Below are 23,319 nucleotides of genomic sequence, written 5' to 3'. Positions count from 1 at the left end.
CGCGCGGGTCGGAGGTTACGGAGCACGTGATCGTGGCTGGCGGCGAATTCAAACCCGGAGCATGCGCAGAACCGTCAAATTCAGAGCTCACCCTGGCTTCCATCACTGAATGTTGAAGACTTGCAGCAATCAGTAAAATCATCACCACAATCATCAGTGAAACTATTACAGGTAGGGGATTCAATAGTCAGGGGAGCAGACGGGCGTTTCTGCGGCCGCAGATGTAACTCCAGGATGGTATGTTGCCTCCCTGGTGCCAGGGTCAAGGATGTCACCGAGTGGCTGCAGGACATTCTGGGGGGAGAGGGTGGACAGCCAGAGGTCGTAGTGCATAGCGGTGCCAATGTCATAGGTAGAAAGAGGAATGAAATCCTGCGGGCAGTGTTTAGGGAGCGAGGAGAGAGATTAAAAAGCAGAACCTCAAAGGTAGTAATCTCCGGATTACTCCCGGTGCCACAAGCAAGTGAGTACAGAAATAGGAGGAGCGAACTGATGACTACGTGGCTGGAGAGATGGTGAAGGAGGGCAGGTTTAAGATTCCTGAGGCATTGGGACTGCTTCTGGGGGAGGTGGGACCTGTGCAAGCCGGACGGATTGCACCTCAACAGAGCCGGGGCCAATATCCTCATGGAGGGGCACGGGGGGGCGCGGTTTGCTACTGCTGTTGGGGAGGGTTTAAACTAGTTTGGCAGGGGGATGAGAACCTGAGAATAGCTTCAGTAGGGAGGGGAGTAAAGCTGGAATTGGAAAGCAAAAATGTAGAGTCAATTTGAAGGACAGAGGAAACGAGCAGGAAAAAATGGTAAAAAAACAAATTTAAAAGCTCTTTGTCTAAATGCATGTAGCATTCGTAACAAAATAGATGAGTTGACGGCACAAATAGATACAAATGGGTATGATCTGATGGCCATTACAGAGACATGGTTGCAAGGTGACCAGGACTGGGAACTAAATATTCAGGGGTATTTGACAATTCGGAAGGACAGACAGAAAGGAAAAAAGGTGAGGTAGCACTGTTAATAAAGGATGAAATCAGTGCATTCGTGAGAAATGATATTGGCTCAGAGGATCAAGATGTTGAATCAGTTTGGGTGGAGATAAGTAATAATAAAGGGAAAAAGTCACTATAGGCCTCCTAACAGTAACTACGCTGTTGGGCGGAGTTTAAATCAAGAAATAATGGAGGCTTGTAATAAAGGAACAGCAATAATCATGCGTGATTTTAACCTTCATATTGATTGAACAAAGCAAATTGGCCAGGCTAGCCTTGAGGAAGAGTTCATAGAGTGTATCCGGGATAGTTTCCTTGATCAGTATGTTGCGGAACCAACCGGAGAGCAGGCTATCTTAGATCTAATACTGTGTAATGAGGCAGAATTAATAAATGATCTCATAGTAAAAGATCCTCCAGGAATGAGTGACCATAACATGGTTGAATTTCAAATTGACTTGGAGGATGAGAAAGTTGGTTCTCAAACCAGGGTCCTAAACTTAAATAAAGGAGGCTACAAAGATATGAGGGCAGAGTTGGCGAAAGTGGACTGGGAAAATAGACTAAAGAATGGGATGGTTGATGAACAGTGGCAGACATTTAAGGAGATATTTCATAATTTGCAACAAAAATATATCCCAATGAGAAGGAAAGACTGTAAGAGAAAGGATAACCATCCATGGCTAATTAGAAGCGTCGGAGAGGCGAGCGGGGAGTCGGGAGGCGGCGCGCCAGGCGATCTGCCTACAAGAGGCCCACCAGCAGCGTCGGTTTGTTAATGATGCTATGAAGCACCTAAGGCTGTTTTAGTACATTAAATGCAGCAAAGCTGTCTATTTTCTGTTTTTTAATTTCCTGCTGCAGCTGCAGCTGGGAGAGAAGGCAAAAAAGAAGTTGAAAGAAATCGAAAGGTCACATCACAGCCAAGGGAGTAAGTGGTTGGTAAGTAGTTTTTCTTTTCTTTATCAGTAAGTAACCTTTTAGTCTTGATGTTGCAAAATTAAGTTGATCTAGGGGTTAAGTCATGGCAGGAGAGATCAGACACGTGTTATGCTCCTCCTGTACAATGTGGGAAGTCAGGGATGCTTCCAGTGTCCTTGATGACTACGTGTGCAGGAAGTGTATCCAGCTGCAGCTCCTGACGGACCGCATTGCGGCACTGGAGCTGGTGGTGGATTCACTCGTGAGCATGCATGATGCTGAGAATGACGTGAATAGCACGTTTGGTGAGTTGGTCTTACCGCAGGAAATGGTACACAGCCAGCTAGGGAATGGATGACCAACAGGAAGAGCAGTGCAAGGAAGGTAGTGCAGGGATCCCCTGCGGTCATCCCCCTGCAAAACAGATACACCACTTTGAGGGGGATGACCCATCAGGGGACGGCAGCAGCAGCCAGGTTCATGGCACCGTGGGTGGCTCTGCTGCACAGGAGGGCAGGAAAAAGAGTGGGAGAGCTACAGTGATAGGGGATTCAATTGTAAGGGGAATAGATAGATGTTTCTGCGGCCGCAACCGAGACTCCAGGATGGTATGTTGACTCCCTGGCGCAAGGGTCAAGGATGTCTCGGAGCGGGTGCAGGGCATTCTGAAAAGGGAGGGTGAACAGCCAGTTGTCGTGCATATAGGTACAAACGATATAGGTAAAAAAAGGGTGAGGTCCTACAAAACGAATTTAGGGAGCTAGGAGCTAAATTAAAAAGTAGGACCTCAAAAGTAGTAATCTCAGGATTGCTACCAGTGCCACATGCTTGTCAGAGTAGGAATCGCAGGATAGCTCAGATGAATACATGGCTTGAGGAGTGGTGCAGCAGGGAGGAATTCAAATTCCTGGGACATTGGAACCGGTTCTGGGGGAGGTGGGACCAGTACAAACCGGACGGTGTGCACCTGGGCAGGACCGGAACCAATGTCCTAACGGGAGTGTTTGCTAGTGCTGTTGGAGAGGAGTTAAACTAATATGGCAGGGGTGTGGGAACCTATGCAGGGAGACAGAGGGAAGTAGAATGGGGGCAGAAGCAAAAGATAGAAAGAAGAAAAGTAAAAGTGGAGGGCAGAGAAACCTAAGGCAAAAAGGGCCACATTACAGCAAAATTCTAAAGGGACAAAGTGTGTTAGAAAGACAAGCCTGAAGGCTCTGTGCCTCAACGCGAGGAGTATTCGGACTAAGGTGGACGGCTTAACTGCGCAGATAGCAGTTAACAGGTATGATGAAATTGGCATCACGGAGACATGGCTCCAGGGTGACCAAGGCTGGGAACTCAGCATCCAGGGGTATTCAACATTTAGGAAACATAGAAAATAGGTGCAGGAGTAGGCCATTCGGCCCTTCCAGCCTGCACCACCATTCATTACGATCATGGCTGATCATTCACCTCAGTACCCCTTTCCTGCTTTCTCTCCACACCCTTTGATCGCTTTAGCCCTAAGGGCCATATGTAACTCCCTCTTGAATATATCCAATGAACTGGCATCAACAATTCTCTGTGGTAGGGAATTCCACAGGTTAAGAAATCTCTTAGTGAAGAAGTTTCTCCTCATCTCAGTTCTAAATGGCATACCCCTTATCCTTAGACTGTGTCCCCTGGTTTTGGACTTCCCCAACATCGGGAACATTCTTCCTGCATCTAAGTCCAGTCCAGTCCAGTCCTGTCAGAATTTTATATCTTTCCATGAGATCCCCTCTCATCCTTCTAAACGTCCTTCCTCAGATTAGGAGACCAAAACTGAACACAATATTCCAGGTGAGGCCTCACCAAGGCCCTGTACAACTGCAGGAAGACCTCCCTGTTCCTATACTCAAATCCCCTAGCTATGAAGGCCAACATACCATTTGCCGCCTTCACCGCCTGCTGTACCTGAATGCCAACTTTCAATGACTGATGTACCATGACACCCAGATCTCGTTGCACCTCCCCTTTTCCTAATCTGCCGCCATTCAGATAATATTCTGCCTTCGTGTTTTTGCCCCAAAGTGGATAACCTCACATTTATCCACATTATACTTTATCTCCATGCATTTGCCCACTCACCTAACCTGTCCAAGTCACCCTGCAGCCTCTTAGCATCCTCCTCGCAGCTCACACCGCCACCCAGCTTAGTGTCATCTGCAAACTTGGAGATATTACACTCAATTCCTTCATCTAAAACATTAATGTATATTATAAATAGCTGGGGTCCCAGCACTGAGCCCTGCGTCACCTCACTAGTCACTACCTGCCATTCTGAAAAGGACCCGTTTATCCCGACTCTCTGCTTCCTGTCAGACAACCAGTTCTCTCTCCACTTCAGTACATTACCCCCAATACCATGTGCTTTAATTTTGCACACCAATCTCTTGTGTGGGACCTTGTCAAAAGCATTTGAATGTCCAAATACACCACATCCACTGGTTGTCCCTTGCCCACTCTGCTAGTTACATCCTCAAAAAATTCCAGAAGATTTGTCAAGCATAATTTCCCTTTCATAAATCCATGCTGACTTGGACCGATCCTGTCACTGCTTTCCAAATGCGCTGCTATTTCATCTTTAATAATTGATTCCAACAATTTCCCCACTACTGATGTCAGGCTAACCGGTTTATAATTATACATTTTCTCCCTCCCTCCTTTTTTAAAAAGTGGTGTTACATTAGCTACCCTCCAGTCCATAGGAACTGATCCAGAGTCGATAGATTGTTGGAAAATGATCACCAATGCATCCACTATTTCTAGGGCCACTTCCTTACGTACTCTGGGATGCAGACTACCAGGCCCTGGGGATTTATCGGCATTTAATCCCATCAATTTCCCTAACACAATTTCCTGACTAATAAGGATTTCCTTCAGTTCCTCCTTCTCGCTAGATTCTCTGTCCCCTAGAATTTCCGGAAGGCTATTCGTGTCTTCCTTCGTGAAGACAGAACCAAAGTATTTGTTCAGCTGGTCTGCCAGTTCTTTGTTCCCCGTTATAAATTCACCTGAATCTGACTGCAAGGGATCTACGTTTGTCTTCACTAATCTTTTTCTCTTCATATATCTATAGAAGCTTTTGCAGTCAGTTTTTATGTTCCCAGCAAGCTTCCTCTCATACTCTATTTTCCCCCTCCTAATTAAACCCTTTGTCCTCCTCCTGCTGAATTCTAAATTTCTCCCAGTCCTCGGGTTTGCTGCGTTTTCTGGCCAATTTATATGCTTCTTGCTTGGATTTAACACTATCCTTAATTTCCCTTCTTAGCCACGATTGAGCCAACTTCCCCGTTTTATTTTTACTCCAGGGATGTACAATTGTCGAAGTTCATCCATGTGATCTTTAAATGTTTGCCATTGCCTATCCACTGTCAACCCTTTAAGTATCATTTGCCAGTCTATTCTAGCCAATTCACGCCTCAAGCGATCGAAGTTACCTTTCCTTAAGTTCAGGACCCTAGTTTCTGAATTAACTGTGTCACTCTCCATCCTAATAAAGAATTCACCATGTTATGGTCACTTTTCCCCAAGGGGTCCCACTCAACAAGATTGCTAATTAGTCCTTTCTCATTACACATCACCCAGTCTCGGATGGCCAGCTCCCTGGTTGGTTCCTCGACATATTGGTCTAGAAAACCATCCCTAATACACTCCAGGAAATCCTCCTCCACCGCATTGCTACCAGTTTGGTTAGCCCAATCAATATGTAGATTAAAGTCACCCATGATAACTGCTGTACCTTTATTGTATACATCCCTAATTTCTTGTTTGATGCTGTCCCCAACCTTACTGCTACTGTTTGGTGGTCTGTACACAACTCCCACTAGCGTTTTCTGCACGTTGGTATTCCGTAGCTCCACCCATACCGATTCCACATCATCCAAGCTAATGTCCTTTCTTACTATTGCATTAATTTCCTCTTTAACCAGCAATGCCACCCCGCCTCCTTTTCCTTTCTGTCTATCCTTCCTAAATGTTGAATACCTCTGGATGTTGAGTTCTCAGCCTTGGCCACCCTGGAGCCATGTCTCCGTGATGCCAATTACATCATACCCGTTAACTGCTATCTGCACAGTTAATTCATCCACCTTATTCCGAATACCCCTCGCATTGAGGCACAGAGCCTTCAGGTTTGTCTTTTTAACACACTTTGCCTCTTTAGAATTTTGCTGTAATGTGGCCCTTTTTGCTTTTTGCCTTAGGTTTCTCTACCCTCCACTTTTACTTTTCTTCTTTCTATCTTTTGCTTCTGTCCCAATTCTACTTTCCTCTGTCTCCCTGTATAGGTTCCCATCCCCCTGCCATATTAGTCTAATTCCTCCCCAACAGCACTAGCAAACACTCCCCCTAAGACATTAGTTCCGGTCCTGCCCACGTGCAAACTGTCCGGTTTGTATTGGACCCACCTCCCCCAGAACCGGTTCCAATGTCCCAGGAATTTGAATCCCTCCCTTCTGCACCACTCCTCAAGTCACGTATTCATCTGAGCTATCCTGCGATTCCTACTCTGACAAGCATGTGGCACTGGTAGCAATCCTGAGATTACTACTTTTGAGGTCCTACTTTTTAATTTAGCTCCTGGCTCCCTAAATTCGTCTTGTAGGACCTCATCCCGTTTTTTACTTATATCGTTGGTACCTATATGCACCACGACAACTGGCTGTTCACCCTCCCTTTTCAGAATGCCCTGCAACCGCTCCGAGACATCCTTGACCCTTGCACCAGGGAGGCAACATACCATCCTGGAGTCTTGGTTGCGGCTGCAGAAACGTCTATCTATTCTCCTTACAATTGAATCCCCTATCACTATAGCTCTCCCACTCTTTTTCCTGCCCTCCTGTGCATCAGAGCCATCCACGGTGCCATGAACTTGGCTGCTGCTGCCCTCCCCTATTGAGTCATCCCCCCAACAGGACCCAAAGTGGTGTATCTGTTTTGCAGGAGGATTACCGCAGGGGACCACTGCACTACCTTCCTTGCACTGCTCTTCCTGTTGGTTACCCATTCCCTATCTGGCTGTGTACCCTTTATCTGCGGTAAGACCAACTCACTAAACGTGCTATTCATGTCATTCTCAGAATCATGCATGCTCCAGAGTGAATCCACACACAGCTCCAGTGCCGCAATGCGGTCCATCAGGAGCTGCAGCCGGATACACTTCCTGCACACGTAGTCGTCAGGGACACCAGAAGCGTCCCTGACTTCCCACATCGTACAGGAAGAGCATAACACGTGCCCGAGCTTTCCTGCCATGACTTAACCCCTAGATTAACTTAATGTGCATAGTGCACAGGAGACTGTTGGGGAATGAAGGAAGAGTTCTGGGGGTTGGCTCTCCTGATGTCTGAAAATATTACAAGGTTCTGGAGAGAGTGATTCATCTGGAGAGAGAAGAATTAGTCATGCTGGGGGAGGTGAAATTTGTATGTTCAGGGCCTGGGTTTAGATACTTTGCTCTACTTGTCTCAGTGAAACATGCCATTTTTTACAAAAGGAATTTTCGCTCCTCCTAACCAGATGAAAAACCTGCCTGTCACTCCTGGATTGAAAAAAAATACTTTTATTTTTATGGCACTTTTTCATGGCTTCAGAACATTCTAAAACGCTTTACAGCCAATGAAGTCTTTTTCAAGTGTAGTCAATTTAATAATGTAGGAAATGTGGCAGCCAATTTGTGCACAGCAATGTCCCACAAACAGCAATGAGATAATTACCAAATAATATGTTTTTTGGTGATGCTGATTGAGGGATAAATATTGGCTAGAATACCAGGGATAACTCCTCTGCTGTTCTTTGAAATTGTGCCGTGGGATCTTTACGTTGCAACAGATGACACTTCAAAAAGTACTTCATTGGCTGTAAAGCGCTTTGGGACATCCTGTGGTCGTGAAAGGCGCTATATAAATGCAAGTCTTTCTTTCTAAGAGGGCAGGCAGGGCCTTGGTTTAACATGTCAGCCAAAAGACGACACCTCCAACAGTGCATAACAGGGGTGGCAGTGGGATGTAGGCCTGGATTATGTGCTCAAGTCTCTGGAAATGGACTTAAACCTACAACCTTCTGACTCAGAGTTGAGAATGTTACCAATTGAGCCATGGCTGACACTATAGTAGGGTGAACACAATATCCTACCCCTCCTCCTTTACTTATTTCAGATGCTGCCTATTTCGGTACCATCCAGACAGTTATGTGACCTGGACAGCCGTATCTCCAAGTCAGGCAGAGGTTGAAAAATAAGTCGGGTAGAAATGACCCAGAAACATAACATATACTGCGCTCAAAATTATTTATTAAACAGTCTGAAATTAAATGAGATTCAACAAATCTGTTATTCCTTTTTTCCCTTTTTTTACAAAAATGTGATAACACCCGTAATCGCAGAACAGGTACATCCAATCTACTTTAAATAGGACCTCTAGCTCTCACCTGCTCCTAGCAAACCTAGATTTATTCATTGCTGGTAACTGCAAACACATAATCAAAATATATATATGAAATGCAAAATGAATCACAGAATATTCCTGCTTAATTACTGGGACCCTTTCCCTAACATTCAGTCAAAACCACCTTTCAGAGCATTACAATCACCTCTTCACTGTGTGCGACAAAGAATTGACGTGCATACATTCTTGCAAAACCTTCCGAGTGATGTTCGGTGACTCAGGTCTGTGCAGGGTGCTTGGACCTGCTCTCTCCCCAATATCCCCCCCAGAGTGTAAGATCACTTGGGTCTGGTTGCATCTGTAACAACTACAGCAACTAGTGTCTTTAACATAAAATGTCCCAAAACTTCACAGATAAGCATAAGGACAATGGATACTGACCCAGAAAGGGAGAGATTAAGACGGGTTAGTCAAAGAGACTAGTTTTAAGGAGGGAAGAGAGATGGAGGGGCAGAGGGCTTTAGGAAAGGAATTACATGGTGGCAGTCCCAGGTTGCTGTAGCCTCTGCCACCGATGCTGAGTAAAGGGAGGAGAGGGAAGCACAGAAGGTCGCTGCTCATCAATTTCAAACTCTTTGTCATTTTCAAATCGTTTCTCAAACTCGGTCCTTCCTTCCAACCTCCACAACATGCTCCAACCTTCCATCCATATGTATTGCTGACAGCACCCAGTTTTACCTCCATCCATTCTCCCCGGCCACCTCTGTGCAGTCAGTCATGAACGAATCAAAAGTTCCTGCACTGAACCTCAGGAATGCAAAGCCATTCTTCTCAGTTTCTGCCATGAACATTATTCCATTGCCACTGCCTCCAGTTCTCTTTCTAGCTGCTTGTTCAGGCTGAACCAGACAATACACACCTCAATGAGCTTCAAACCCCATATTCTTACCATCACCAAGACCACTTGCTTCCTCCATTGCAACATCACCCACTCCTGCCCTTGCCTCACCTCCAAGGTCACGAAAACACTTATCTGAGCTTTCATCACCTCCACCCCCATGAGCTCCAACTTGTTCAAAGAATTGTTGTTCAGCTCCCAACCTGCACCATCCAACCTGCATATTCTATCCCCACCACCCCCCACCACATCTGACCCCCACCCCAAGTCCTCATCACTAACGTACACGGGCTCCAGTTCCCAACAAATCAAATTAAAAATCTACGAATCCTTCCACAGCCTACGACATCACCCTAACTCTGCAACCTTCTTTCGCCCCATGCCTCCTCCCACATCCTCTATTTTGGACTCCTGTGCATCTACCATAGGTGTCAGAGCTCTCGGATACCTTGGCCCTACTCTGCAACTGCCTCTCCTCTTCACCCTCCTGCTTTAAAAACCTCCTTGAAATCCACCACTTCCACCAAGGTTTTTGTCACCTCCCCCTCCTAGGCCAGGGTAATGGCAGGGTCAGCGGATGGAGGCCACACCTGAGCTTGCAGGGCGGGATCGAGAAAATCCAGCCCTCAGCGCCTGTCCCTTGAATCCTCTGTGAAGCTCCTTCAGATGTTTTTCTATGCTAAAGTCAATCATATCAGTAAGGTGAGACCAGCCACTTTGTGCAGAACCTTTCCTGTAATAACAGAGTTAGACAATGAAGAGGGGAGAGCAAATAACTGTTTGACTGGAGCAAATATTCATGATGTGACTCTAAAAGACGTCTCTCTGACCATGTGGCTTATAACTGAATGCTGTGCAAAATTCAATTCAATGCAGTTTCCCTTTGAATGGCTGTGTACAGGACAGGTAATAATTCAGAATCTAAGGCAATCATTGGGCTTGTCTTTGATCAAGAGCTGCAGGCATTTCCCCCACTGGCAGAATAATGTTTTGCTTGTTCTTCTTCAGTACAGGTGCAGCTACATCAGAAAAAAATGATAAAAGTTAGGATATGACATTTTCAAGATACAATCATAATAACAGGTAGAGCTGATCAAAGGGAATTAGTGAGACAATCAGTGGGTCAGACACTGTCCTTTCACACTCTGGGACTGGGTGGTACAGTGGGTCAGACACTGTCCTTTCACACTCTGGGACTGGGTGGTACAGTGGGTCACACGCTGTCCTTTCACACTCTGGGACTGGGTGGTACAGTGGGTCACACGCTGTCCTTTCACACTCTGGGACTGGGTGGTACAGTGGGTCACACACTGTCCTTTCACACTCTGGGACTGGGTGGTACAGTGGGTCACACACTGTCCTTTCACACTCTGGGACTGGGTGGTACAGTGGGTCAGACACTGTCCTTTCACACTCTGGGACTGGGTGGTACAGTGGGTCACACACTGTCTTTTCACACTCTGTGACTGGGTGGTACAGTGGGTCACACACTGTCCTTTCACACTCTGGGACTGGGTGGTACAGTGGGTCACACACTGTCCTTTCACACTCTGGGACTGGGTGGTACAGTGGGTCAGACACTGCCCTTTTACCTCTACTCCACACTCATGGGATTAAATTTCCACTCACTAACTGTAAGGATATGTAAAATTCTAGTGCAACCCTGTTTGGATAGATTGAAGGGACACTGCAGAAGAAGCTTTACTCTGTAGCCAATTCATGTTGTATCTTCTCTGGGAGTGTTTGATGGGATAGTGTAGATGGAGCTTTACTTTGTATCTAACCAATTCTATATCTGCTCTGGGAGTAGCTGGGACAGTCGAGAAGGCTTGACTATATCTACTCCATGCTGTATATGACCTGATCACGTTTGATGGGACAGTGTAGGGAGGGAGCTTTACTATATCTCTAAGCTGCTGTAACTGACCCTGTTGCGTTTGTTGGGACAGTGTAGAGGGAGCTTTACTCTGTATCTAACCCGTGCTGTACCTGCCCTGGGGGTGTTTGGGACAGTGTAGAGGGAGCTTTACTCTGTATCTAACCCGTGCTGTACCGGCCCTGGGAGTGTTTGATGGGACAGGGTAGAGGGAGCTTTACTCTGTATCTAACTCATGCTGTACCAGCCCTGGGAGTGTTTGATGGGACAGTGTAAAGGGAGCTTTACTCTGTATCTAACCTGCGCTGTACCTGCCCTGGGAGTGTTTGATGGGACAGTGTAGAGGGAGCTTTACTCTGTATCTAACCCGCCCTGCTCCTTGTTGTTGACACGAGGGCCTGAAATAGAAAAGTGTTTGTATCTGGGAAGGCTGCTCGGAATTTATGGTCAATATTTTTAATCAAATACCATAGAAATCAGTGTTTTGTAATTCTGTTGTTCTCGCCCACCTATTTCTTTGTCCTCTTCTTCTATCCTTTAATATTTTTCCTTTTCAAATACTTAATTCAATTTCCTTTTCAATGATATTGCAGCCTCTACCTCAATCGTCATTTGAGGTAAAGCAAACCATGTTCTGATAACCCTCTGTGTGAAATAAATTCTTCTAACTCCCCCTTGAAATGATAATCCAGTCAGCGCCCCACAGTTCACCAACCACTGCAAATAGTCTATCACCATTTATCCTCTCAAAATCTTTCAACATTTTGAAAATTATACGATCAATTCTTAACCTTCTTTGTTCTAATGAAAAACATTCCAAGTTTCTGAGCCTTTCTTCATACTTCATTTCATTATTCGTTGCCCCAATATTTGCTACTTTGCATTTCTCTGCTTTTGCTGCCCGTTTGACCACTCTACAAACCTTTCAGTAAACTCCAACAATCTCCTGTATTCTTACTCAGAGATTGTCATTCTCCCTAATTTGATACCAGCATTCATGCTCTCTGCTCCATCAAACACTGAATAAAGTAGTGTCACCAATCACAATCACCAGAGGCATCGAGCGCCCAGTGCCACAGTACAGTATCAACCAGTGACAATGGGCAGTTAGACTGAGCAGCACTGCCCCAGTTATGGTGAGGTCCAGTGCCACAGTATAGGCGAAGCGTTTGGCCTGGATTTTCCTCTGCCATACCGCCCAAAAAATGAGTCATTGGGTGGGGGACGGAGGAGGAAAATGGAGCTGGGAGACCAACCAACAGATTCTTGTTCCTTTGAGCACTGCCAGAAATTTTCATCCCCATCTCCCAACCAAGGAACTCGGCTGCTCGACTCATGACTGCTAGCCCCCTAGAAATGACGACAGGTAGGGGGAAAGCTAGGGAAAATGGCTGATTTTCCTGCATCTGAGCCCAACCATCTTTAGCTCCTTTAGCAATGGCCACCCCAGTTGCCTTCAGTGCCCATGGGTTTGGGAGGGCAATACATCGACCGACATGAACCTATATCTACCAGTCTCGGACGCACCATATCAGATCAGCCATCAGCTGTTGTTTCACCAACTGTTATTCCTAAACCTACAAGATTTTGCACACCGCACCTTTCTACTCAGGTTAGGTCAGCTTCTCCACCGAAGATGGCCTCCATTAATGAATAAGGCCAGGGGTCTCAGACAAGGGCCGGGGGATGTTTTGCAGAGCCCACTGCAAGATGCCGTCAATCGAGCCCTACGACAAAGCAAAGAACAAAGTTACAAGTATCGGTTTGCACTTTTGCCGCACCTGACCGTGTGATCATTCGCAGGTCAGTGTCAGGGAAAAGGGCAGCCCAGGGTCAGGGAAAGGAAATGGTCAGTGACTGGGAAAGAGGGTGGAAGGAGGGCACAATTCTGGTCTGGAAAATGTTAATAGGCACGTGCAATGCAGATGGAAGCAGCTGTCTGACTTGGATTGCACAAAACTAGACACAGGTTTAATATGAAGAGACATGAAATGAGATTAGAGAGCACAAAAAGAAAGAAATGCAGTGGTTTGAGGAACAGGCAGCGAACAACTAACTGTCGAAATGAGGAATGGACTCCAAACAACAATAGTCGGAACAAAGAATAGACACCGAACAAATGATTTGGACTTGGGCACAGAGAACACGATATTGAAAGCTACTGATGGGGCGGGGGCTGGTAAAAGCAGGCGCATAGCCTACTTTTACCAGCGTAAGAGTTTTAAAATATACAAAAACATAAAAATAAAATTAAAAAAACACATTTTAATGTTAAAAACCCTGCCCATTAAGGTAAGTTTATTTTAAACCATAACTAAAAAACTTTTTGAAAAATCGGAAAAATATATATTTTTTCTAAGACATTTATTAACTTTGACAAAAAGCGAGGAGAAATGTAACGGCCCTGAAATCCCGGCCTCCCCGGGTCCGTACGGAGAGTGTACGGACCCGGGAATGCATTGCAAAAGTCAGTTTTCCGATCTGTCAAGTTTTAGCTTGACAGATGTCCTTAAAACTCTTGCGCCTGGTAAAAGCAGGCGCATAGCCTACTTTTACCAGCGTAACAGTTTTAAAACATACAAAAACATATAAAAATAAAATTAAAAAAACACATTTTAATGTTAAAAACCCTGCCCACTAAGATAAGTTTATTTTAAACCATAATTTTAAAACTTTTTGAAAAATCGGAAAAATATATACTTTTTCTAAGACATTTATTAACTTTAATCTAAATTAATGTTAAATATGTGATATATTTTTTCTATTTTTTTTATTGGTGTTTTGGTGTTTGGGGGGATGTTTCTCAATCATAATAATGAGAACTCCTACTTAAGGAGTTCCCATTATAATGAATGAGAAAATACTTTACCTGGATTGGCTCCAGCTCCAGCTCTACGTCCGATGCGCAGGGAGAGGAGGCCTCAGGACCGGGATTGCTGGTGTGCGCAGCAGGAACAGGTAAGTGCGCATCTTTTCTCGAGAATTGAGTCGAACGCCCGCGGGAAGAAGGAACCGGGATTTCAGGACCAACATTTCAGGAGGACATAGAGAGATTAGAAGAATGGACCGATGCAACTTCATGTGCAAAAATGAGAGGAGATGCATTTTGATTGAAAAACAAAGAATGGGATCATGCACTCAATGGAAAGATGCTGATGGTTGAGGGTAACAGAGTCCTAGGGACTTAAATACACCATTCCTTGAAAGTGTGAGTACAGATGGATAAAGCCATAAAAAACTAAAGAGTAACAAAAGTAATCATAAATTTCTGCAAAGCATTATTTAGGCAACCGTTTGAGTACGGAATGCAGATTTAGGCACCCCTTTAGAGAAAGGACATTGAAGAAATAGAGAACGTACAGGATAGATTTTCCTGGATGATGCTAGAGATGGGAAATTAGTTATAAGGAAAGACTTGTGATAGTGGGACTATTTCCATTGGAGCAGAGAAGGCTAAAAGGAGATCAAACACAGGTTGTTATGACTGAAGGCTTTTAATAGAGTGCATACGGGGCGATTAGTTCCTGCAGTTGGGGAGTCAGGGACAATAGGTGATTAAGTTGGAATTGTCACTAGGAGAGTGCAGAGAGAGGTTAGGAAAAATGTCTTTACTCAGCTGGTCACTGGGGCATGGGATGATTTGCCACAGAGAGTCTTTGAGGCAGAGATCATTATATCTTTTAAGGGGAAAATAGATAATCATTTATGAAGGCTGAAGAGGTGCAGCAGCCTGTTTCTGTCATGGAATCAGAGAAGCTGCATGAGAGGGAAAGGGCATGCTGCATACAGATGAGAAATAATTCTCTCAGTCTAGTCATTCCTCCCATATGAAACTGTTGATAATTCTAGATATACAGGGCATCAGCAGCAGTCTAGACCTCTGTCCCTTACTTACAGCCTCTCCTTCAGACACATCATTCAGAATTCCCAATTCCCTATACTGTCTATCCTTGTGTAATCTCTACCAAATGATTGACAAATGAGGAGCAGTTTGTGATGTTGGTCCCACAAGGAAGTGCTTTCCAATGAAAGCAAACTCATTTTACATAGAGGAACTTTTAAGCTCTTTGTATGAGCTCTTTGAAAATTCAAATTCATGAGCGTGAAAGACAGTGTCTGACCCACTGTACCACCCAGTCCCAGAATGTGGAGAGAGAATGGGGGCGGAATGGCCCCTTTTATCTACGGGAGCTAGAACCTCTGAGATTCGTTAACTGGGTGCATAATGATTTCCGCCCAGGCACGGCGTAAACATTGACCCACATGGAATTAGACGGGGGTTTTGCGGATGCACTACGATGATGATGTAATCGGCATGCGCATCGCCCTCTTACCGCCTCGGAACTTAAATTGCTTCGCGCATCCTACCTTAGCACTTGGCGATGACAACGACAGCTTCAGGCGTCGAGTTGCAGTCGGGAACCGGGTGGAGCCACGTCATCTAAAGGCGCCAGCTTGGAAACTATTTTCTGTCAGCCATTACTTATTTCTGCTTTCCTACAGATAGACAAAGTAGCTGGCGGACCAATAGCAGCTATTTTTACCTCAAAGAGTCTTCCGCATCCTAACCTTTCCCCTGTATAACTCGTGGCATTTTTGAAGTTAAAACATTTCTGTCGCTTCATGGGGGCGGTTCTGGCACTCAACCTCCTGCTCCGACATCACTGTCAGAAGATGCTTAGATGAAGACAAAGGCGTCGCCAATTACAGAGGAAAAGGCATCGAGAGAGGGAGAGAGAAAGGCAAAGACAAAGAGAGGGAGCACCACTGGGAGAGGCCCATGGAGCAGGCCACAGGGAGAGACACAGACAAAGACAGGCAGCAATATAGGGAGAACCAGAGGCAACAGCAATATAGGGAGAACCAGAGGCAACAGCAATATAGGGAGAACCAGAGGCAACAGCAATATAGGGAGAACCAGAGGCAACAGCAATATAGGGAGAACCAGAGGCAACAGCAATATAGGGAGAACCAGAGGCAACAGCAATATAGGGAGAACCAGAGGCAACAGCAATATAGGGAGAACCAGAGGCAACAGCAATATAGGGAGAACCAGAGGCAACAGCAATATAGGGAGAACCAGAGGCAACATCAATATAGGGAGAACCAGAGGCAACAGCAATATAGGGAGAACCAGAGGCAACAGCAATATAGGGAGAACCAGAGGCAACAGCAATATAGGGAGAACCAGAGGCAACAGCAATATAGGGAGAACCAGAGGCAACAGCCCAGGGAGAACCAGAGGCAACAGCCCAGGGAGAACCAGAGGCAACAGCCCAGGGAGAACCACAGCAACATGCTGCTAGAGGAAGAAAGTGCCACAGGGCTGGCAACAGGAAGCCTTACTCTCCCAGGTATTCCGGCAGATGTTATCCTACATCAATTTCACTGAGGAGCAATGTGTGCAAAGGCTGCGCTTCAGCAAGGACATGATCACAGAGCTCTGCCATCTGCTGCAACCAGACCTTGAACCTCAGATCAGGGTGAGGACGACTCTCTCAGTGGCAGTCAAGGTCACCATCATGCTCAATTTCTACGCCAATGGATCTGTCCAGGGAGCAACGGGTGACATCTCCCAGTTTTCTGTTCATTGTTTCATCCAAAAGATCACAGATGTTCTGTACCGAAGTAGGAGGGACTACATCTCCTTCCCCATGAGCAGAGAGAAGCAGCACGAGCGTGCATATGGCTTTGCCAGGATAGCGGGGTTCCCCATGATTCAGGGTGCCACTGACTGCACCCGTGTCACTTTGCGGGCACCGCATCACAATCTGAGGTATTCCATAACCGCAAAGGCTACCACTCACTGAATGTCCAGTTGGTTTGCGACCACATCCGCAGAATACTCACTGTCAATGCTCGCTATCCTGGCAGCAGCCATGATACCTTCATCCTGTACCAGTCCGGTGTGCCAGCTCAGTTCCAGCCCCCAAATGAAGCTCGCGGCTGGCTGCTTGGAGACAAGGGCTATCTGCTATCCACCTGGCTCATGACACCCCTCCGTAACCCCACCACTCATACAATGAGAGCCATGCCACCACCAGGAACATAATTGAGCAGACCGTCGGAGTGCTGATGCAACTGTTCCGCTGCCTTGACCGCTTGGGAGGAGTCCTCCAGTACTCGTCGAAGCAGGTGTCCCTTTTTGTCGTCGTCTGCTACATGAGGGCACAGCCATTGCCACCGGCATAACTGTACCATCTCAGAAGGAGGACCACCAGGAGAAGCAGGAGGAGGAACAACAGCAGGAGGACGAGGAGGAGCAGGAGCCACGACAGAGGAGACAGCGAGTCCATCGTGATCCTGCAAGGGAGGTCCGCGACCGTCTCATCAGAGCTTGTTTCCACTAATTTCCATCACCACATCAATTTGCCCTTCCATACCAAAGCCCCAAGATTGAAATGAGAAACAACACCAAACATTCTAATCAACATTTATCAAACAACAATAAAATGTATCATCACCCTTGTGCATTTCCCTATATCCCCTCTTTCATTGACCTGTTCTAATATTCCTCTGCAGTGTGTCCCCTGTGGCTGCAGCATGGCTGGTGGAAGGCTGCTGTGTGTCAGGGCCAGAGGCTACAGATGGCCTTGTAGGACGCTCTCAACCAGCTCTGGGCCTGGAAGGCTCAGCTGTAGACTGCACCTCCTCAGGTTGGGTGGCAGCAGTCTGAGCTGGCTGGATGACCACCAGTGAGAAGTGCAATGGCAGAATGGCAGTGGTGGAATCAGGAATGCTGTCATCCTGAGAGAAGACAGTAGGTTCCTGCTCCATTGACCCACTGCCACTCCCCGAGGGCAGCACCACAGCATCCCCACCAATCTGCTGGAGTGCAGATTGCTGGGCTGCTGCGACACCCTGTGATCCCCAGTCGACTGTGGTGAACCCAACAGTCAGAGCTTGCGTAGCATGTAGCTGAGACTGCATGAGAGCAGACTGAGCTTCCATGCGAGCAACTATTGACACCATTACAGCACCAAGATGTTGCGTTGCTTCTGCCTGTGCCACAATGAGGTCTGCATCCGCACGGTCTCACTGGAAGTCCGCCATCATCTGCACACTGGCAATGATAGGCTCCATGGTGTACGCAGAGCTGTGTATAATGTGGGAGGCGGACTCCTCCAAGCTCCTTACCACCTCCGACAGGCTCTCAGGCACCCCTGCCATTGCACCTATCATGTCGGAGTGCATGGCCATCACCCTTTGTGTGAATACTTCCCCATCAAGGTCCTCATCTGAGTCCTGTGCAGCAGAACCCACGTGCGAACTCGCTCTCCAGGGAGATGGCTCCCGAGGTTCTCTTTCCCCTTGACCGCGCTGAAGCCCGCTAGGCCCTGGTGCATCACCCAGTGCAGACCCCTGTACTGAGCTAACCTCTAAGGGCCACCTAGTGCCAGTATCTGAGCTGTTGTCTGTGGGTGAGAGAAGCAGTGATGCAGTTCTTGGCTCCTCCTCCTCTTCCCCCTCGCCCCCTTTTCTCCCTCGTGACTGTTGGTGGGGCTCAGTCACAGGCTGCTCATCTGCTGCATGGTTATCTGAAAGCATAAATGGCGCAAGAGTCGTGTTAGGATGAGGGCAGGGGGACAGGATTGGAGCAAGGAAGGCAGACAATATGAGGAGCTTGACAGTGATAAGTCCTCCTGGTTTAACGGGGAAGTGGGATGAGACGAGGGGGTAAAGCTACCATTGTTGCTCCAGCGGTTTTGATGTCTCCACCGGACACACCGCCCACCACCTGCGGGCCAATGAGCCGCAGTACTCGTTCCTCCAGGTCAGTCAGCTGGCACAGTTCAACACTGCGCTTCGCCGCCTGCCCCCCCCTTACTGTCGGCTGCTGCTCCCTTCTGTTGTGTGCCATCTTGTCCTGCAAAAGAAAGGAACCTGTATAAGTAGGAGTCCAGTTATGTATGTGGAAAATATGCCTGCCGTTGCTAAATAGCTGTGAATGTTTGCAAGGTGTGAAATGAGGTTGTGACAAAGTAGGTTCAGATAGTTGGTGGTTGCCTGTTGGGTTCAGTGCTGGTTTGCAGTGTGTGCCCAGACAGAGGCTCCGAGGCTCCGAGGCTGGTATTTAAGAGTTGTGCAAACATGTACTCATCTTGATCACCCGACTGAGGTCGTTGAGTTTCTTCCCGCACTGTGTTGGGCTTCTGACGATCACGGTGCTGGCCAACACCTTCGCGGCCACCTCTGCCCACGTGGCCCTAAAGACCTGCGGCGTTGGCCTTCTCCCAGATGGAGGGAACAGTGTTTCCCTCCTTCTCTCCACTGCCCCCACCAATGTCTCCAATGCCAGGTCATTGAACCGAGTGGCCCTTCTAAAAGGCATTGGAGCAGCCATCGCAGACATTCCTTCCAGTTCTCAGTCAACTCCAGCAATGATGAAAATGACCAGGTGCTGCTTGAAACGACATCCCCTTTAAGAACTGAAATGAGCAGGAGGATGATTATCACTGAATGAAAGTCAGCTGAAATTGGGTGCAGCTCCCCACTGAGGCCATTAATGGCTCGGATACCGCCTCCCTTCATTTCTGAGGCGAAAGTGCTCAATTTCCCACAATTTTTTCAGCCCATCTCACCGGGCGCTAAATGTTCAAACAGATACAGCTTACCGCCCCAAACGCACGCTACTGAATTTCGCCCCCAATGTCTATACCCATGCCTGCCATGTTCCTTTTGTTGCTTTCTGAGTTTATTGGAAGCTCACCTCTCGGAGAATTGAGTCAAACTCCTCCTTGTTGAAGAGCTGCTCATTAACGAAGGAATCCACTTCTGCTTCATGCTCAACGACAGTCTAAAGAGAATGAGGAAGAAAAACAAAGAAACTAATGTTAAACTCAGTGGCCAAGAGTTTCTGGTTTGGACGCAATTGGTGATCCGGGTGCAAATTCTGTTCAAAATTGCACTAGTTTTTAGAAGTTTTTTTTGTTCAAGTTTCTGCTCAAACTTATTTGCTTATCGGTGTATGTAAAATCTTCCATGAACCAGCACATCAGCCAGTGTTTTAGAATGTAATTTGTTTGAATTTTTTTTTTAATTTTAAAATATTCCTCTTATATTTAGGAATGATAACCTGTTGCAGCTTTATTAATACAGCTAAAGATGGGTTTATCACAAAAAAGCATTTTTAATGAGTGTCCAGTCCACCACCAGTGAGTAACCTGATTTAAATAATTGAAAATACTTTAACAAACTATACAGAACCATTTACCAGTTACATTGGTGTACCGTAGTTAGTTTCTTAGTAAATTAAAAGAAAATAACATTTTAAAAGGCGCCTATTAGTGCCCTTGCACCGAAATCAGCTTAATTTTAAGAGCCTCCTCGAAGGCCCGTAAATGGGCCCAATTCGCAGAAACTTGCCATGGTGATTAATTCATCCTGGGGACGTAGCCGAATTTGTGGGCGGAGCCAGCTTCTAGTGCAATGTTTTTTAAACCAACGCAAAAGATTGCGGAATCTCGATTTGCACTGAACTTAATTTGGCTTGAAATTCTTCAATCTTTTGCGCAAGTTTGGCCGATTACCTGGCGAAAACCCCTGGCCCATTGGATTCACAGATAGTGTGGTGCTCTGCTTTTAACTACTTGCTGACTTGTTTCCTGCTCCTTGTGGCAGTGAGGGCCATGCCACAAACACTGATTATCAGATCCAAGGTTGTAATTCCAGGACTGTTAATGAGCCTGGGTGCATCCCTCACTATACTATCAGGAAAGATGGCTCTTCTCCGTTCACTGTATTGCTAGGAGATGGGAGCACCACCCAGACAAGCAATGAATATACATCTGACTAGGAATCATACTTTTCTTTCTCTCGCGTCGTGCCGACACTTTGGATGTTACACCAAGTGTGCATTGTAGGTCAGGATCTGTAATCGTCATTACAGTGTCAGGAAGAACTTTGAAGTGAGTGCTAATCAGTCCTGGAATTGCTGGTGAAACAATTCAAGTTCTATGGGCGACTAATCACAGCAGACACCCAAAGATTTGCTGCTTATTCTGTCCTTTGACATTTTCCCCCAGTTTTCTCTCCATCTCTCCTAAAGATGCTGACTCTTGCAGGGGAAGTTACATGGGTGATGGGTGCTGGCTGCCCTCTGCTACCTCATTCAACTGGTCATTCTTCTGGTTTGGATCCAGACACTGAGGGCTGGATTTTCAGCTTTTAGCATTTCGAGGCACAAATCGCAGCGGTGCGCAAAAGTTTGCGCCCTCATCGTGAATTTTCGGCCAAAAAGTGATGTGGAGGAGCGTTGGTGTTAAGCCAGGCATTGCATGACTGACTTTGTGCGCTGGAGCCGAAACTTTCGGCGTTGAAGGAGGCAGCCATTTTGCACATGCGCATTGAATTTTTCCCCCCCCTCTTGGTTTCTTTTCCGGTTGCAAACGCAAATGCAGGGCGCACCAACTTCCTGCACGTGTGTGCATTTAAACTGGCCCACTTTAGCCACTGCTGCTCAGATGGAAGAGCAGGAAGGAAGGCAGCATGCCAGGCACTTCTGCCAGGAGGCTAATGAAACCTTAGTTAGTGCGGTGGAGAGGAGATGGGACTCACTCCATCTTACACGGGAAGGCAGACCACTCCCTCCTGTGTTTAAGAGAATATGGAGGGAGATAGCCCAGAGGTGTCTGCTGCAGACAGTGTGCACACACCGTGCCGAAAAAAGTTCAATGACCTCACAAGAGACGTCAGGGTGAGTACCATTTGCATCTATGTATGCCTCCATGACTTGTAACATTAATGTCACACATTATGTGAAGTGTTTCATGTATCTGGTCCCTCTCAACAATCAGTGGGGTGTGTTTCACAATGCATAACAAAGATGAAGGCTTACATTGGCAACCAATGGCTTTTAATGATCTATGCACATAATTTGTATCATTAACATCGTCCCTCGCAATGCACTTCAACTGCTCCTATCGCTTTCTGAAAGATCACTTACAGCCCCCATGTTAGAAGCCTCTAACTAGCGAATACATACTGACGAAGCACATACAAGATCGAAACAGATTGAATAGAGACCCCTGGAACATTCACACAATATCACCTATTCTACTGTGACAGGCATAAGAAATAGGAACAGGAGTAGGCCATACGGTTCCTCGAGCCTGCTCCGCCATTCATTAAGATCATGGCTGATCTGATCATGGACTCAGCTCCACTTCCCCGCCCGCTCCCCATAACCCCTTATCCCCTTATCGTCTAAAAAACTGTCTATTTCTGTCTTAAATTTATTCAATGTCCCAGATTCCACAGCTCTCTGACCCTTTATGAGCCCTTCCTATTTTTCTCTTTGCAGTCAAAGCCCTCCCACAACAAGAGGGAGCGGCTATGGACAGGCGGGGGTCCGCCTCAAACAATTCCTCTGAGCGACATAGAGAAGAGGGTCTCTGCCCTCATCGTAGTTCCAGGTCGGACAGTTGCCAGGGGTGATGCTGAGACCCCTTCGGGCAGTGAGGATATGTAAATGGATCGCGCAACTCAATACTCTGCATTGTGAGATATTATGGAGTTGCGGTGGTCCTCAAATGAACCTATGCTATGCCCCCTCCCCTGCTGCTAACCACTTGTCTGCTGTTTTCTACTTCCAGATGACCAACTAGAGGCGCAGCGCCCCTCGTGGGAGGCCTCCACTTCAGGGTATGTGGACGATGACGAGGCAATGGAGGACACTACTCTGGTGGAGCAATCGAGCCCACAAGTTGCACCCTCTGGATTAAATATTTCTGGGGACGATGCAGACTTCCCGGGGTTTGAGGATTTGGAGGTTCCTGGTCCCAGTGGCATACAGCAACACAGTGCCGGGGTGGAACCCCGCAGGCCAGCTCTCTGGAGGGTGATTTGGCAAAGTCAGGCAGACATTGAAGTGGACTTGGTGGATATGTCCAGGGAAAGCGCAGTGATGCACCATGACCTTATTGCTGAATTGGGACGGATCCCAGCGAGCATTGACAAGCTCAGTGCGACTGTTGCGGAGGCAGCATCGCAGATTGTCACTGCGAGTTCTGAGTCCAGTGAGGCCATCATTGCCCACACACAGAGGCTGGTGGCCTCGAGCAGTGACAGTGCAGTTCCAGAGAGTGTGGCGCGTGCCCTTGATCATGTCGCAGACTCGGGCGCATCACAGGCACAAACTTTGCTTCAGATTGGGCAAGTGATGCAGTCCATGTCTGCCTCCATAATCTCTGTGTTCCCCACTGTCCCATGGGAAAGTTACGGTGTC

At 46.8% G+C, this 23,319-nt stretch overlaps 2 long non-coding RNA genes across 2 annotated transcripts; one reads left to right on the top strand and one right to left on the bottom strand.

Moving 5' to 3' along the window:
* The first annotated feature begins 84 nt into the window (after positions 1 to 84).
* On the top strand, positions 85 to 23,223 carry LOC139265274 (uncharacterized). The gene is made up of 3 exons (XR_011593515.1): positions 85 to 171; positions 1,856 to 1,933; positions 22,688 to 23,223. It is a non-coding gene; the product is annotated as an uncharacterized lncRNA (long non-coding RNA).
* LOC139265275 (uncharacterized) lies at positions 9,787 to 19,857 on the bottom strand. The gene is made up of 3 exons (XR_011593516.1): positions 19,804 to 19,857; positions 12,694 to 12,820; positions 9,787 to 10,236 (listed from the first exon to the last, which is right to left on the bottom strand). It is a non-coding gene; the product is annotated as an uncharacterized lncRNA (long non-coding RNA).
* Positions 23,224 to 23,319: the final 96 nt, after the last annotated feature.

The sequence above is a fragment of the Pristiophorus japonicus genome, chromosome 6 (assembly GCF_044704955.1).
Source record: "Pristiophorus japonicus isolate sPriJap1 chromosome 6, sPriJap1.hap1, whole genome shotgun sequence".
NCBI classification, from domain to species: Eukaryota; Metazoa; Chordata; class Chondrichthyes; family Pristiophoridae; genus Pristiophorus; species Pristiophorus japonicus.
The sequence above is the reverse complement of the archived record's forward strand: the minus strand, read 5'-3'. Positions and strand labels throughout refer to the sequence as shown.